At 39.2% G+C, this 14,809-nt stretch overlaps 1 long non-coding RNA gene across 1 annotated transcript; it reads left to right on the top strand.

The window, feature by feature from the left end:
* The first annotated feature begins 7,472 nt into the window (after window positions 1-7,472).
* Window positions 7,473-9,268, top strand: LOC148861593 (uncharacterized). Its single transcript, XR_016094904.1, has 2 exons — window positions 7,473-8,268; window positions 9,022-9,268. It is a non-coding gene; the product is annotated as an uncharacterized LOC148861593 (long non-coding RNA).
* Window positions 9,269-14,809: the final 5,541 nt, after the last annotated feature.

Here is a 14,809-nt window from a genome sequence, read left to right as displayed (position 1 = left end):
TAGTATATATCCAATCAACTCAATTAATTATCATAAAACATTTATGTTTCTTTCTTTTTCTTCCCCTTCCCTTCCCCTTTTCTTTTCCATTCCATTCCTTTTTTTTTTCTTTTTCCTTTATTTTTTTCCTTTTTTTGTCCTTTTATATGAGGTGTGCATGAGGCACATGAGTCGTACGCCTCTAGTATGCCCTATGAAAAAAGCATATGAGGCATACACCTCTAAGGTGTCAACGCCACTGGCCTATGCCTCAGGGTGTTTTGGGGGCGCCTCAACGCCTCTAGGCATACACCTTCCATGCCTTTTAAAACACTATTAGGGACAACATCAATTAGCTTTACTTATCTATCCCCATTTATTTTCATCTCATTTCATAAGAATAATTTGCATCCAAAATCTATTGTTTGCTTTGAAATTGCCCTGCTCTTTTCCACCCTCCACCAACCCACACACACACCCCTTCAGTTCATAGGTTTTACCTCATTCAATTTGCAATTGCTCTGCAAATTATTGTTACATGCCCCTTGTTTGACAGGTACAACTTTCATAGCCACAATTGATATATTATCCTTGTTGATTCGTGAATGAGCTAAGGGATCTCCCCTCTCCATTTTTGTTTCTCAAATTAGTTAGCACCCACCTTTTTCAGCGGGTGAACCAGGTTTTGTTTAGGGTTCAGCTCTATGGGTCAGAGTTGGTATGACCACAACCTAGACCAAAACCAACCCGTCACCATCCCTTAGGCTGAATTAATTTCATTTTACATACTATTAACATATATTACAAAACCAAGATAGAAAGTGGTTGAATTAAGGGGTGTGATTAGGGATAAAACAGTTGAACTATGTATAATTCCACCATTAACATTTTTCTGAGTGGCTTTTGCCTTCTGACTAGGGAGAAGATTTCTATTTAGTGGGGGTGGGAGTGGGAGGGAATCACATGGGAAGACTGAATCAAGCTAACACATTTTCCTTCCATGGCTGTTTGCAAAATATAGTTGGAACCTTATGCAACTGTTGTTCTCCCCCATAACCCACTACAAGTAAGAATTGTATAACCTGGTTGGAATCATAATACAAATTGTTTTTGACAACTGAATTAATAATATTCATATTATTATATAGTTTTATATTTTTACAAATTTCATCACGAAATTATGTACTAATAATATAAATTATGATTTTCCAGATTATTCAAATAATAGAAATTTAACATTAAAAAAATAAAATATTATTTAAATATTTCAATGAATAAATATCTTATATTCAAATAATGAGTATTTTTAAATATTTTATATACTAAATAAATATTTAAATAACTAAATATTTTAAATAACGAAATATTTAACATAAGTATATTTTAAATAGTTAAAATAACGAAATTATGCAATAAATTAGAAAAATTAAAATAAAAAATCATAACAAAAATATATAATTATAATTATAAAATTTAAATAAGGATATTATTTAAATATCTAAATAATATTTTAAAAAAACCAATTTCACTTATATCAATTAATAATTCTAGAAAATAGCTTTCAAAGAAATAATATTCATTAATAATGATTTTAAAATCTTAATTTATTTTTATTATATATTTAATATACTAAAATTAATATTTATTGTATTTTCAGAAATTATTTATAGTTTTCTTATAAATATATTTTCAATAATTATGTGTAAATCTATGTTTTTTTTGTTATTTAACAAAATATCCGTCCACGGAAGGGTGTATGGATTGTTTTTATTACTCAGAAAAGTAAATGTAGTAGTACACAGTAGTAAGATGAGACAACCATATTATCTTCTTCTCCTCCTCATCCTCCTCTTTTTTCTTACTCAACTCTCCCTTTCTCCCGCCTTCACATATATTTTAACCACTCCAAATTGTGTCTCCTGTGGCCAATGATGCTGAGGTAAAAAATGTGGAAATGGGACCATTGTACAAATCCCATTTCTGCAAGTATCCATCATCCCATATCTGATTTGTTGCTGGCTGTGGTTGTAGACATTGTGGTAGTTGTTGCTTGCTGCTGCTACTATTCAACCCCAAATACCCAAATATCATAACATGGATCACATTATACACAAGATACACATCATTATTTTCTTGTTGACTTGCTTGTAGTGTTATCTCCATGGGCTGTGGTTGTGGCAATAGTGGTTGTTGCTGCTGCTGGTAGAACACTCCATCAGAGTAGATATACTCCTGCATAAGAACTGCATTGTCCTCTTGTTGTGGTTGTGGTAGCTGTTGTTGTTGTTCTTCAATGTCTACACTGGCATGAGCTCCGGAGAATAGCTAAGAGAGTTTTCAATCATCTCCACCAGTTCATTCATTTCTATCTCCTCGCCTTTCTTTTTTATCAGCACCTTCTTTGTTGTTCTCTTTAATTCTACAGAGGACCCACTGTTGGAATTTGCTACCTGCTTGTCCATCATCTTCTACAAGGCTGAACTCATGCATAATCCAGTTGGTTTTTTCTCCAGATTTGCTAGATTTCTTAGTATCCTTCTTGTATCTGTAGAACACAAGACTCTTCTTGTATCCCACAATCTTCCTTTTTTCATCAAAAATCTTTTTACTGCCTTGCGTAGCCTTCCACCAACCTCCTTCCTTAATAGGGTGAGTTACCACACGATTTGGTCTTGATGCATTCTGTGATTTTTTCTCTCTTGGAACAAAGTAATACCTTTCCTTTATCAAACCACCGTAAGTAGGAACCACTGTAAATGCATAAATTAATTAAAACATCAATAACATCAACAACATAGATAAAAATCATGAGCTTGCCTTATGGGTCAAGCTCCTATAGTGCAGATAATAAAAAAATGATGAGCTAATCGCTTACAAATTTCCCAAGGAAGCTTATCAGATCTGAAAAGTAATTTGTAAAGCAATTTGGTCTTTGTTGCCAAAACAAGGGATTCAAATTTACAGCAATGCTAAAATTAGCATCTGGAATTGTCCTTGGATCTATGGTGGAAATAATTTTAGAACTCTGGTAGGAGGTCAACCAGTTAGAGGGGATCAAGCTCTAACTGTGAAAGAGCTGATCATGAAGAATGGGGATTGGAAAGTGAAAAAGCTAAATCAGATGTTTTCTTATAAGGAAGTTCAATTCATTTTAGGAACCCATGTCTTCAGAACTCGGGGTAGGGAAATTTTTCTATGGCTAGGAGCTCCTAGTGTTAAATATTTTGTAAAAATCTTTTATGATTACCTTGGGCAGGATTCATTGGGTCGACTGTTTTCCTCTTTGTCTCTGTTAATACAGTTTTTTACTTATCAAAAAAAGACAGAAAAAATATTAAAGGTTTTTTTGATGATATGTGGGATTAGGGGTCTAGAATCAGAATCAGAAACATTCATTCTGATCCCAATTATTTGATTGGGTGGAATCGGAATCATATTCCCTTTCCAAATGGCCATTCCCTGCCCCTCCCCAATGGAATGAGGATCCATTTCAGCCAATTCCAGTTTCAGTTCTAATATGAACCAAACAGTGAAGGGAGTAGCCCATTCAGATTCCCAGGTTAACAGACCCTAATATGTTTGTAATATTACTAGATAGATATATATGTATAATTTGGATTTGGACCAAATTAAATCTGGTCCAATAAATTGATAACCCTACTACTTTTTTATGATCTGGGTGCGAAAAAGAAGTCTAAAGAACGCACATAATAGTTGGTCTGTGATTTTGTGCAAATGGGGGTTAAAACAAGAATCGGTCTAAACTCAACAACACCCCTACTACATATATCTGCTAATCAAGAATCGGTCCAAACTCGGTCCACTTACGTAGGAAAAAAAAAAAAAACACGCAGTGATCGAGAAAGAAGTCAGCAAGAAGTTCAAGAAACGTACTGAAAGATGATCTACGCATATGGGGTGTTAAACTAAAACAAGAAAAAACACAACATAGATTAAAATATTTAATTATTGACATCTATTAATCAAGAATCCATTTGAGGTAGAAAAAGAAAGAAAAACACGTAGCCATTAAGTAATACAAGCACAGAGAAAAAAATATTTAAGGCCAGTTTTGTTTTCAAGAAAGAAGCCAAACCAACAAGAAATGAAGTAAGAAAATCTTACAAGGTAGAAACTGAGGCTCGGAGTGGTAGACATCAAAATCTTGAACGTCAATTGAAGGCATGTCAATACCCAAAACCTTGGGTCTGAGATAAGAATGGATCAACTCTTCGTCAGTTGGCTGAAATCGATATCCAACAGGAATATCATGTATGGACAACATCTTCTTCTCTTCCATTTCTTTCTGCCTCGATCAATGCTTGCAATTCCAATTCCAAGATAACAAGGATCGTACGTGACTGAGCTAAGTAATAGCCTCTACCAACTACGTATATTACGTATTTATAAACAAAGAATTGAAAGACGGTGAACCATCAAACAAACGAAAATTATATTCCATCGGATTCGGATCGATGCCCCACTTCGGGTTTTCGGGTCGGATCATATGATTCGCTTAAAATGGATCTAATATTCGGATCACCCCTATGGGAATAAACCATTGGTGTTCCCCTCATGCAGCCGTGGTTGCGGCTATAGGGGTGCAGACACTTTCTTGGAACTAAACAGTCATTCCTATTCCTGTTTCAACTAAACAAACCATGTGAATAAATTATTTCGATTCAAATTCTGAAAACAGTCATTCCTATTCCTGTTTCGACTCAGTAGCCCTTCTCGCTACAGCCAGAGTGGACACCGTAGTGGACATGTCTGTCCAAAAACATAGGGGAGGCTTAGTTAAATCAAGCATATCAAATCAATTGAACAAAGTGCAATAAGGGCAACCTACCTGAACAAGCATTGGTTTGGCCAAAAATTTCTCATTGAGGGATTGTCATGCTATGACAAATCTAACCTCGTCTGCTAGCACCTAATCGAACTCGATCTCCGGGACTTCCTTAGTTTGGTTCTCTAATAGAGTTCAGGTGAAACTGTCCTACGGAGATGTCGTAATTTGTAAGCACCTCACAAATAAAGTCCAACGATCAATGCTTATTCAAACCTCTGAGGCAAATATTATTAAAGCCCAATTTTAGAAAACTGGTTAGTTTTTTTTAGAATTTTTAGACATAAATGCAATTCAACATGCCAACTCCTGAAGTGGGCGATCAAGCTCGGTGAATATGACTTTCAGTTTGAGCCACGCCCAGAGATAAAGTCATAGGTCTTAGCCGACTTCATTATTGAGTGCACATTTAGCATGCCAACTCCTGAAGTAGGAGAACCTAATACCATCTTGAAGGCCTCGACTAGTGTGGCACCTATCCCGACCTAGGATGAAGAGCCTTGGATCCTCCATGTGGACGGTTCATCTAGCTAGAGAGAAAATGGAGCTAGATTGATCGTCTACAAACTAAGTGAGGTCAAGTTGGAATACACCCTTTGATTCGCATTCCGAGCATTGAATAATGGAGCAGAGTACGAGACACTCATAGCAGGGCTATCACTAGCCAAGGAGGTCTGTGCGAAGCACTTTGTCATTTGCAGTGACTCGCAGTTGGTGGTTAACCAAGTGAACAGACCATACAAGGCACGGGAGCCCGCCATGTTGGCTTATCTAGCCAAGGTTAGAGAGCTCCTCCCTTACTTTCGTTCTTGGTATATCCAACAATTTCCAAGGTTTGAGAACGTCGAGGCTAACACACTCTCCAAATTGGTCGGTGCGACAGACACAACCAAAAGAGTTGTCGACATCGAAGACCTACCATGACCGAGCATTGAGATGGTGGAGAAAGAGGTCACTCCCGTTATGGTAGTAGAGTCGAATTGGATAGACTCACTTACTATGTAATCATAGGCGAGCAGTTGTATTATAGGTCGTTCACGTTCCCCTACCTGCACTACTTGCGGCCTACCAAGGCTGACTAAGTGCTATGAGAGATCCATGAATGTCTTTGCGAAGGACACTTGGGGGTAGGGCATTAGCTCAAAAAGCCCTGTGATAAGGGTATTATTGGCTTATGATGACGGTAGACACAATATAGATCATGCAAAAGTTTGATAGGTGTTAGTGACATGCCAATATACTACACCAGCATGCTGCCAACCTGAGGTACCTGACTAGCCACCAATGTTTTACAAACTGACCCAGAGGCCAAACTGTTTTTGCATCTGGGTTACGGGTCATTGGTTCGACCGATCGGGTCAAACGGTTCAGGTGTATGTATGTATGTGTACAAATATATATTTTAGTAATAAATAATGTATAAATATGTTTTAGATATGTTATATGTATTATATATATATTAAAAACGATTTGTCCATGTAGACGTATCTCTCCTTTGAGATAGGTTATTTGTCCATTTTATCCATTTTTTCTTATTTTCTTTTGTTTAAAAATATAAAATAGTAATCATTGTTTATATTTATTATATTAATAAAGCTGCACACTATTAGAGAGAGAGACTGTTAGCACCCGATTTTTACTCGGTTTACCACTTGAGCCTCCAATTCACCCCAAACACCCGATCAGACCCTACAACCTCACCGAAACACCCAAAAATCCAGAAAATCCGAAATTCACCCCGAGAGCCCTCAAATCCATCGTTAAACCTATCCGATGGCCCCGATCAACCCTCATTTACACCTCAACCATTAGATCAGACACAACCATCAAGCCTGGAACATCCCGAAACATCTACCCATGAAATTTGAACTGAAGATCCATTCATTAACCCTTCCATCAAATAAAGATTCCATTTCGACCATTCTCGTACCCACAACCCATATCCACTTGATCCGAACACATCTAAACCAACCAAACTTTTTCAATCACCCCAAAATGCTAAAAAAACCCTTACATATGAAATTATAGCCCAAAACACCTCCATTTACCCTCGATCACACAAATATTCCATTTCGTGGCTCCAAATTGATCGGATTCCAAATCTGCTCGATCCAGGCCCAATTGGCTCAATCTGATTTTTCCAATCATCTCAGGCTACCTGAAAACCCCACCCGGAGAAATTTCACCCAAAACTGACTTTATTTTCCCCTTCATCACACAAAGATTCTATTTTGAGCCATATATTAACCGAATCGAACTCTTTCCAGATCTGCCCAATCCAGGCCTAGTCGGGCCAATCCGACCTTTCCAATCGACCGAGAATGTCCAAAAACCCCACCCTACAAAATTTTAGCCAAAAAATCCACCGTTTGCCTCTTCATCCAAAAAGATTCTATTTCAGTCAATCTCACTAGCCCTTATGCATAAAAAACCCTTCTCAACCATCAGACCCATCTCAGCCCTTCATCATTGACCCAAAATCTCAGCCACCCATCCAAAACCCCGGTTTGACCACCCTATGACCCGGTTTAGCCCAACTTACCTAAAATTACCAAAATACCCCCTTAAATTTTCTAAAATTACAAAAATAGCCCTGCCCTGAGTTGGCCATTCATGAGGAGGCACTGTTCACTCTCCCTCACCCTTCGACACACGGCGGTGGATTGGCGGGAAACTCTCTCCACCGATCCCTCTCTCTTACCTTCTTCTCCTTCTCCTCTTCCTCCTTCTTCTTTTCCTTCCTCCCACTCCGTTTTCTCTCGTTCACCTCTCGTCATCGCCGCTGCTGGTTGTAGCAGCGGCAGATCTGGATTCACTCTCTTCCCCCCGTTCGAACGCAGAGGCGGAGCAGCAGCGCCGAACTTCCCCATCTCCGGCCTCCATCTCGCACAACTCTCTCCTTCTCTTCTTCTTCTTCTCTCCCCCCATTCCTCTCTCACCCTTTGTTTTGTCACCGCCGCTGCAAAAGTTCTGAAACTAGCCCCGCCTCTTCTGCCGATCCCTCGCCCTCTCCTGTATATTTGTTTTTCGTTTTTTTTTCCTACTACTTCTTTTTCTTCTCCTTGGACTCCCCCCCCCCCCCCCCCGAAATCGACCATTCACCATCTCCTCCCTTCGAACTACAGAGAGCGGCGGCAACGTTCTCTCTTTCTCTAGATCTCATTCTTTTCTCCTCCACACCTCTCTTCTTTGTCTGCTTCTTCTTCTTCCTCTTCTTTTAGAATTTATTGGGGCTCACTGTGAATCGTTCCTGACCTGTGGAGCACGGCGAGCACAAGGTTCTCAGTAGCAGCGATGGCACACTTCCTTTTTCAAATCTTTTCAGAGTAGTTCTCTCAGGTTCATTGAATCACCCAGTTGCAGCATTGGCAGAATTCAGGCCAAAATCCCATCCGAAACCTTCGTTTATTCGTCAACTCACAGCAACTGCGAGGACAACTTAGGTAAAGACGAATTAAACTCTCTTTGTTTTTTTGCTTTGACAGGGAGGATTCGAGGTGTGATTTTCTACGAATTCTTACTCTGTAGCTTAGGATTTCTTTTCATGTTTATTTTGGTTTTTCTTCTTTTAATGTGGAGGAAATGACACCTTAAAACCCATAAACCAAATTGCAACTTAAATCAATGACATTTAGATTTTCACAATTTTTTATAAAAAAAAAAATATAGCTGAAAGGATGTGGGTCCAATTAGGTTGGTATTAGCCAAGTTGAACCCCATAGAACTTGACCCCATTGGCATCCATAGTTCCATTAAACAATAATATTTATATAAATAGTTAATATAATATAAGATAGAACATATACAACTATATATTTAACATATAAATAACAGGCTGCAAATAAATCGGAGCAGATCTTATTTGAATCCGAAGCTGGATTTGGATATCTGCTTTGATCGTAACAAATTGTTTTGAATAAAAAAAGTCCATCCGTTAGTTATGAAATATTATATATTATTTATACATATTATAAAATATTCTATATCATATATATAATATTTATATTATATTATCAGGCTTTTTATTACAATTTAAATCAAATCGGATTCGAATTAGATATCCTGTATGATATTCGAACTTGAATTCGAACCATAATCTTGAAAATCTGATGGACTCTTATCTGATTTCTTATCAAATCGGGTATACCCTTACCAAATCTATTCTAATCCATTTGTAGTGCTAATATATTGTGCAGGACCAGACTTGGTTGGAAGTGATCACTTCAAATAAGATTGTCAATTGCAATCGTGTTTGGTCTGAGTCAAGGTAGATTCAGTCCCTACATTATAAATAATTGTGTAGGTGAGTTTTGATATTGTTTGACTGTTTCCAACTCGTTATTGACTCAGCTGGTTGGACTTCTCCTACTAAACACTTACCCATGTTCCTTTTTTTTTTTTTTGTTTAATTTATCTGGGTAAATAAGATTCCTTACTTTCCAATGTTCTTTTGCAATACCCACTTTCTTGGGTAAGTTGTTATTTTTTCTACCTCTTTCCAATTTTAGCCTTTGTGTTAGTAACCCCCCAAAGAAACTGGTTTCTTCTTAGTCCCCTGCCTAAGTATAGCCAGTGACGAAGGCAGAGCAAGGTCTAGAAATGCATTCTTTCCTGCTTAACATATAACTTATAACATAATTTTTTCACCCTTTCCTTCTTAACAAATAAGAAATTATAATAGGTGCATATATATTAGTTCAGGCAAGCTATTGAAAGTGTGTTTTCTTATGTCTTATTGCCAAATGTGTTATTGATGTGTCTAAGATTTTCCCGACAATATCCTTGTGTATCTTAATTATTGCATAATAACCTAGCATTTCCCAAGCATAACCTAATATTTCTCTTACATTGCCTTTCAAAAATTTGGGTCCAATAGGATGATAAGGTTGATTTCAAGGTGGTAAGATAGAACATGATACTACAAGCCTTATTAGTATGGGAAAATCTATGATGCAGAAAAGATATTTTAGAGAAAGAGTTTTGGCCAATCAAAACCCACCCATGAATTTTAATAAATAACATCATATTTTCTACCACGTTTATAATTCCAGTTTATTGGTTAGTTGTATTTTAGTATTGATGGAGGGTGATTTGGCCCGACTTCGCAGCACGGGTACACGTGACTCAGCGTGACAGCACAACTGACATGACCACAACTCGGGGGGAGGGTCTCATCGAGTTGAGCTCAGCAACTGGACAGATAAACTACTCGCCATAAGTCATCTTGCCTGCGTCTCCTACCCAGGGTTAAGGCACTTCGGGATACCTTGAGGTCGGGGTACCCTGACCTCTCTCTATACCCGAGCTCCTCCCGCTGGACTTCGGGCCGCTCCCCAACGGGAGCTCACCAACCCACCTATAGACACTCCGGAGTGAAAACACTTCAGGCTAAGTAGCTCAGCATAGCTTGCCACAGGCAGCTCGCCGCCTATGGGATACCCTGGCACAAGGTAACTCGCGAAAGGGTAGTTCGGCGCACCACCTAAAGATCTCCTACCCGACCACCGTACCCGACAAATCTGGCGACAGGCACGTACCCTGCAAGACGGCCCCGCGCGTGCCACCTCAGCCTTGCCTGTAACGACTGCGGCAGACTGACAGTGGCAGTTATACCTGCCCTGTCAGAAGCCAGAGGGCCTGAAGCAACGGAATTCTATTATAAGAAGCCGATTTTCAAGGAACAAGGTATCTTCGAACCACCTGCGCAATCTGCACTCTTAGCTTTCATTTCCCTTTGCTTCTCACACAAAATACTAACTTAATCATGAGAGTGTTCCCATCGGGCAAACCCCCCCGGGAGTTCTTCTTCTTTCTTCTCGTCTCAGGTACCTCTCAGGAGCCACGTGAGTGCCAGCTAGGAGTGACCGGATCGCGCTACATCATTTGGCGTCGTCTGCGGGAAGTGCTTCGAAAAGCCTTTCTTCAAACTTCCACGTCTCTTTACTCTGAAAACCCAACACTCATGGCTTCCTCTAGCAATGTTGGACGAAGCAGGGAAATGGATGACTCTAGGGAACAACCCCAGCTTCCTACTGTCTGCATCAAACAGTTCACCGTCCCCCTCTCGATGGACGGAATCCTCAGCTTGAATGTGCCTCTTGTAGTGGCATCTATCATCGCGCCACTCCCTGCTACAGTCGCAGCAATGTTCACCGAACCTTCGGTCATGCCCCCAGCGACCAGCCCAAACCAACTGGAGGACTTGATGCAGTGCATGCGGGCCATGCTGGCCCGAATGCAACAGTTTCCCCAATTACCTCAAACTCATCTTCAACAATCATAGCTTCCCCCTCGGCACCCAGTCTCACAGCGAGCTAGGTCTCGCCGACAGGAGGAACACCCATCTCGCCAAGGAGAGGCCCCCCAGAACCCTCCAAGGAGCCAGGCCTCCACCCACGGCAAACAAAAAAGACCAGCCGCCCCGACCTCGCCATGGGCAATCAGGTCTGGAGGATCTCAGCTCGCCAGGCCCACGTTGCCTCAACCCTCAAGGCCTGGTACTCCATTCCTGGAAAACCGATAATTAGCATGAAATAGACGCACAAGCGAGCTTTCAAAGTATGGAAGCACTTACCGATAATGCATGACAGAACATCATCACGCCAAGCTCGTCGGTATCCTAGTGGCTGTAACACCTGGCATCTTTGGGGAGAAGAATATCACCACTCATTTTGAGCGTGTTATGAGGATCCCATACCCGATCTGTAGTAGTGGCCTTCCAATTCGGGATGTGATGATGCGCAATCTGGCCAGTCCTAGCTGTCAACGACCTTGCCTCTGACTGAAGCAACGGGGAACCTGAAACGGAGAAGATGAGGGAACTCTGGGGGGGAACCCGGTGAGATTGCTCCGAATTGGTGAATAATCTGTAACTTAGCTTATTTAGAGTGGTTCAAAGAATTTGAACCATATGGACAACGACCCTGCTGTCAACGACCCATATGGACAACCTATAACCTATATTTGGTGAATAATCTGTAGGGCCCAAATTGGTTATCAATCCGTTTTTTGAACTTAGCTTATTTGGAGTGCTTCAAAGATTCTGAACCAACTTAGCTTAGCTGAATCTCCAACTCAACCCTTCCCAAACAGGCTAGCACTTTTTGTTGCTTTTCTTAAGGCTCATTTGTTTTTCAAGAAAATTAAGGAAGGGGGAGTTGGTCAACAGGAAAGTGGTTCTCATTGACCAACAATTCCAATTCTTTTTAGTTTTTCAGGTCCCATGGTAAATGACTACCTCTTTTAATAATGACTTTTTGATGGATGAAATCGTCATTGTTTAACTTAGTTAGGAAACAAAAGAACATGGGTAATTGCACTTGTCCAGGTAAGCTTACCTAGGTAAATGAAAAACCAATGGGGCCTTACATGAAAGTGTAAAATGACTGTTAATTTTATCAAAGTAATTAACACAAAAGAAATAACTGAAGTGACATTTTGAAATAAAGAAAATAAAATAAAACAAGGCATTACAAAATAGGGTATGAGACTATTTTGTAGAAATTTAACAAAAATAATAAAAAGTAGGAAATTGTAGAAGATATAGAAATTACCAAAAAAAACAAGAAAAAGAGGGAAATATAATAAAGTACAAAAAAACAACAGTTGCAGAAAATATAACAAAAAAGAGGAACTACAGAAAAATTACCATTTAGAGAAATATACCGAACCAAACAGTTAAATCATGACCCCAGACTGGCCAAATCCGTTAGATCCTAAAACCAGATATCATAAAAAACTAGGCAAAACATTTAGCTCAACAGGTTTCAATTGGAAAACTAGTAAAGCGGTCCCAATTTTAGAAAATAAGTCAGTTTTTTTTAAAATTTTTAAACAAATGCAATCTTTCAAAGATTGTAACTTTTTGGCCTCAAATATTAATTTTTAATAAAAAATGAATATAAAATAAAAAATATATGTTGGAGCAGAATATAATTATATACATTAAATATATGTATATAATTATGATATAATTGTGTGTGCGCGCCAATCATCGTAGTTCAACCTTGGTTAAACCTCTAACTCGTGAATATCTCTCTTTCCATGACAATGCTAGGTATAGTTTTGTGAACATTCAAAAAAAAAACAAGGAAATACAGAAAATATTAAATATTAGAACAAAAATAAAAAACAACAAAAATACAAAAAAAAAAAAAAGAAAAAAAAATACAAAGAAAGAGAGGAAAGTACAAAAAGACAAAGACATAAGCTGATGTTGATGTTGTAGTGCTAGATGGCCTTGTTGTTAACCACTCTCTCTAACAAATCGAGTTTTACTCCAGTAAGTTGATGTTGTAGTTCTAGATGACCAACCGCGGTTCTGATTCCCGGGTCGGTTTTTAAAGGGCAGTAATCACCGTTCACGCCTTTGAGAGGGTCATAAACAGTCTTTTTATGTTACTTTTAATCCAAATATTAAACTAGAGAAAGACATGATACCGATAAAACTTGTTACCAATCAACCGAAATCATAAAAAAAAAATATATATATATATATATATATATATTGTTATTGAATGATATTAGCCAAAGGCAATCCAAAACAAACATACTACATGTGTTCGGGTCAGGATCGGTTCTATTGTTCTATATAATGCCAAATGGTGGACCTGGTTTGGCCAATATTATGACAGAATGGGTAATAAATTTCAGCGACCTGTTGCAATCAAAGTTACAAAAATTTCCATGAAAAGGATGTCATAACACCACTAAGTTCCCACATAAAGCTTAGTCCCAATTTTAGAAAACTGGTTAGTTTTTAAAGAATTTTTAGACAAATGCAATTCAACACGCCAACCCCTAAAGTGGGCGATCAAGCTCGGTGAATATGACTTTCAGTTTGAGCCACGTCTAGAGATAAAGTCACAGGTCTTAGCCGACTTCATTATTGAGTGCACATTTAGCATGCCAACTCCTGAAGTAGGAGAACATAATACCATCTTGAAGGCATCGGCTAATGTGGCACCTATCCCGACCTAGGATGAAGAGCCTTGGATCTTCCATGTGGCGGTTCATCTAGCTAAAGAGGAAGTGGAGTTGGATTGATCATCTACAAACTAAGTGATGTCAAGTTGGAATACACCCTTTGATTCGCGTTCCGAGCATTGAATAATGGAGCAGAGTACGAGACACTCATAGCAGGGCTATCACTAGCCAATGAGGTCGGTGCGAAGCACTTTGTCATTTGCAGTGACTCGCAGTTGGTGGTTAACCAAGTGAACAGACCATACAAGGCACGGGAGCCCGCCACGTTGGCATATCTAGCCAAGGTTAGAGAGTTCCTCCCTTACTTCCGCTCTTGGTATATCCAACAAATTCCAAGGTTTGAGAACGTCGAGGCTAACGCGCTCTCCAAATTGGTCGATGCGACGGATACAACCAAAAGAGTTGTCGACATTGAAGACCTACCATGACCGAGAATTGAGAGGATGGCAAAAGAGGTCACTCTCGTTTTGGTAACAGAGTCGAACTAGATAGACTCACTATGTAATCATAGGCAAACAGTTGTATTATAGGTTGTTCACGTTCCCCTACCTGTACTACTTGCGACCTACCAAAACTGACCAAGTGCTATGAGAGATCCATAAATGTCCTTGCGGAGGACACTTGGGGGTACAGCATTAGCTCGAAAAGCCCTTCGATAAGGGTATTATTGGCTTACGATAGACACAGCCTTGCCTGCATTACGCACTGATTCGTCATTCACTGCCTTCCTTGTATTCGGTTGGCTAGAGAATGTGAATGGCTTTACCGAGGCTTCGAATGATTGAATCCATTCAAATACACTGATTGTATTGCACACTGATATAGGTCCTGATGAATAGTGCAGAACCAACCAAATTGGTACCAGAGGGATTCAGGTTTCCGTTTGAATGAATTAGCAAACGTACCGAGTCACCCATCAGTTAAGTGTGGGTAGGGTTCTTGTATAGTTGATTGCATGACATGGTGAGCGATGCATAATGGGATTAATACAATCATTTC

This window comes from Nelumbo lutea, chromosome 4 (assembly GCF_056320005.1).
Source record: "Nelumbo lutea isolate HS-2025 chromosome 4, American lotus-T2T, whole genome shotgun sequence".
In the NCBI taxonomy this organism is placed as follows: Eukaryota; Viridiplantae; Streptophyta; class Magnoliopsida; order Proteales; family Nelumbonaceae; genus Nelumbo; species Nelumbo lutea.
Note: the sequence above shows the minus strand (reverse complement) of the source record. Positions and strands in the feature narration are given on the sequence as shown.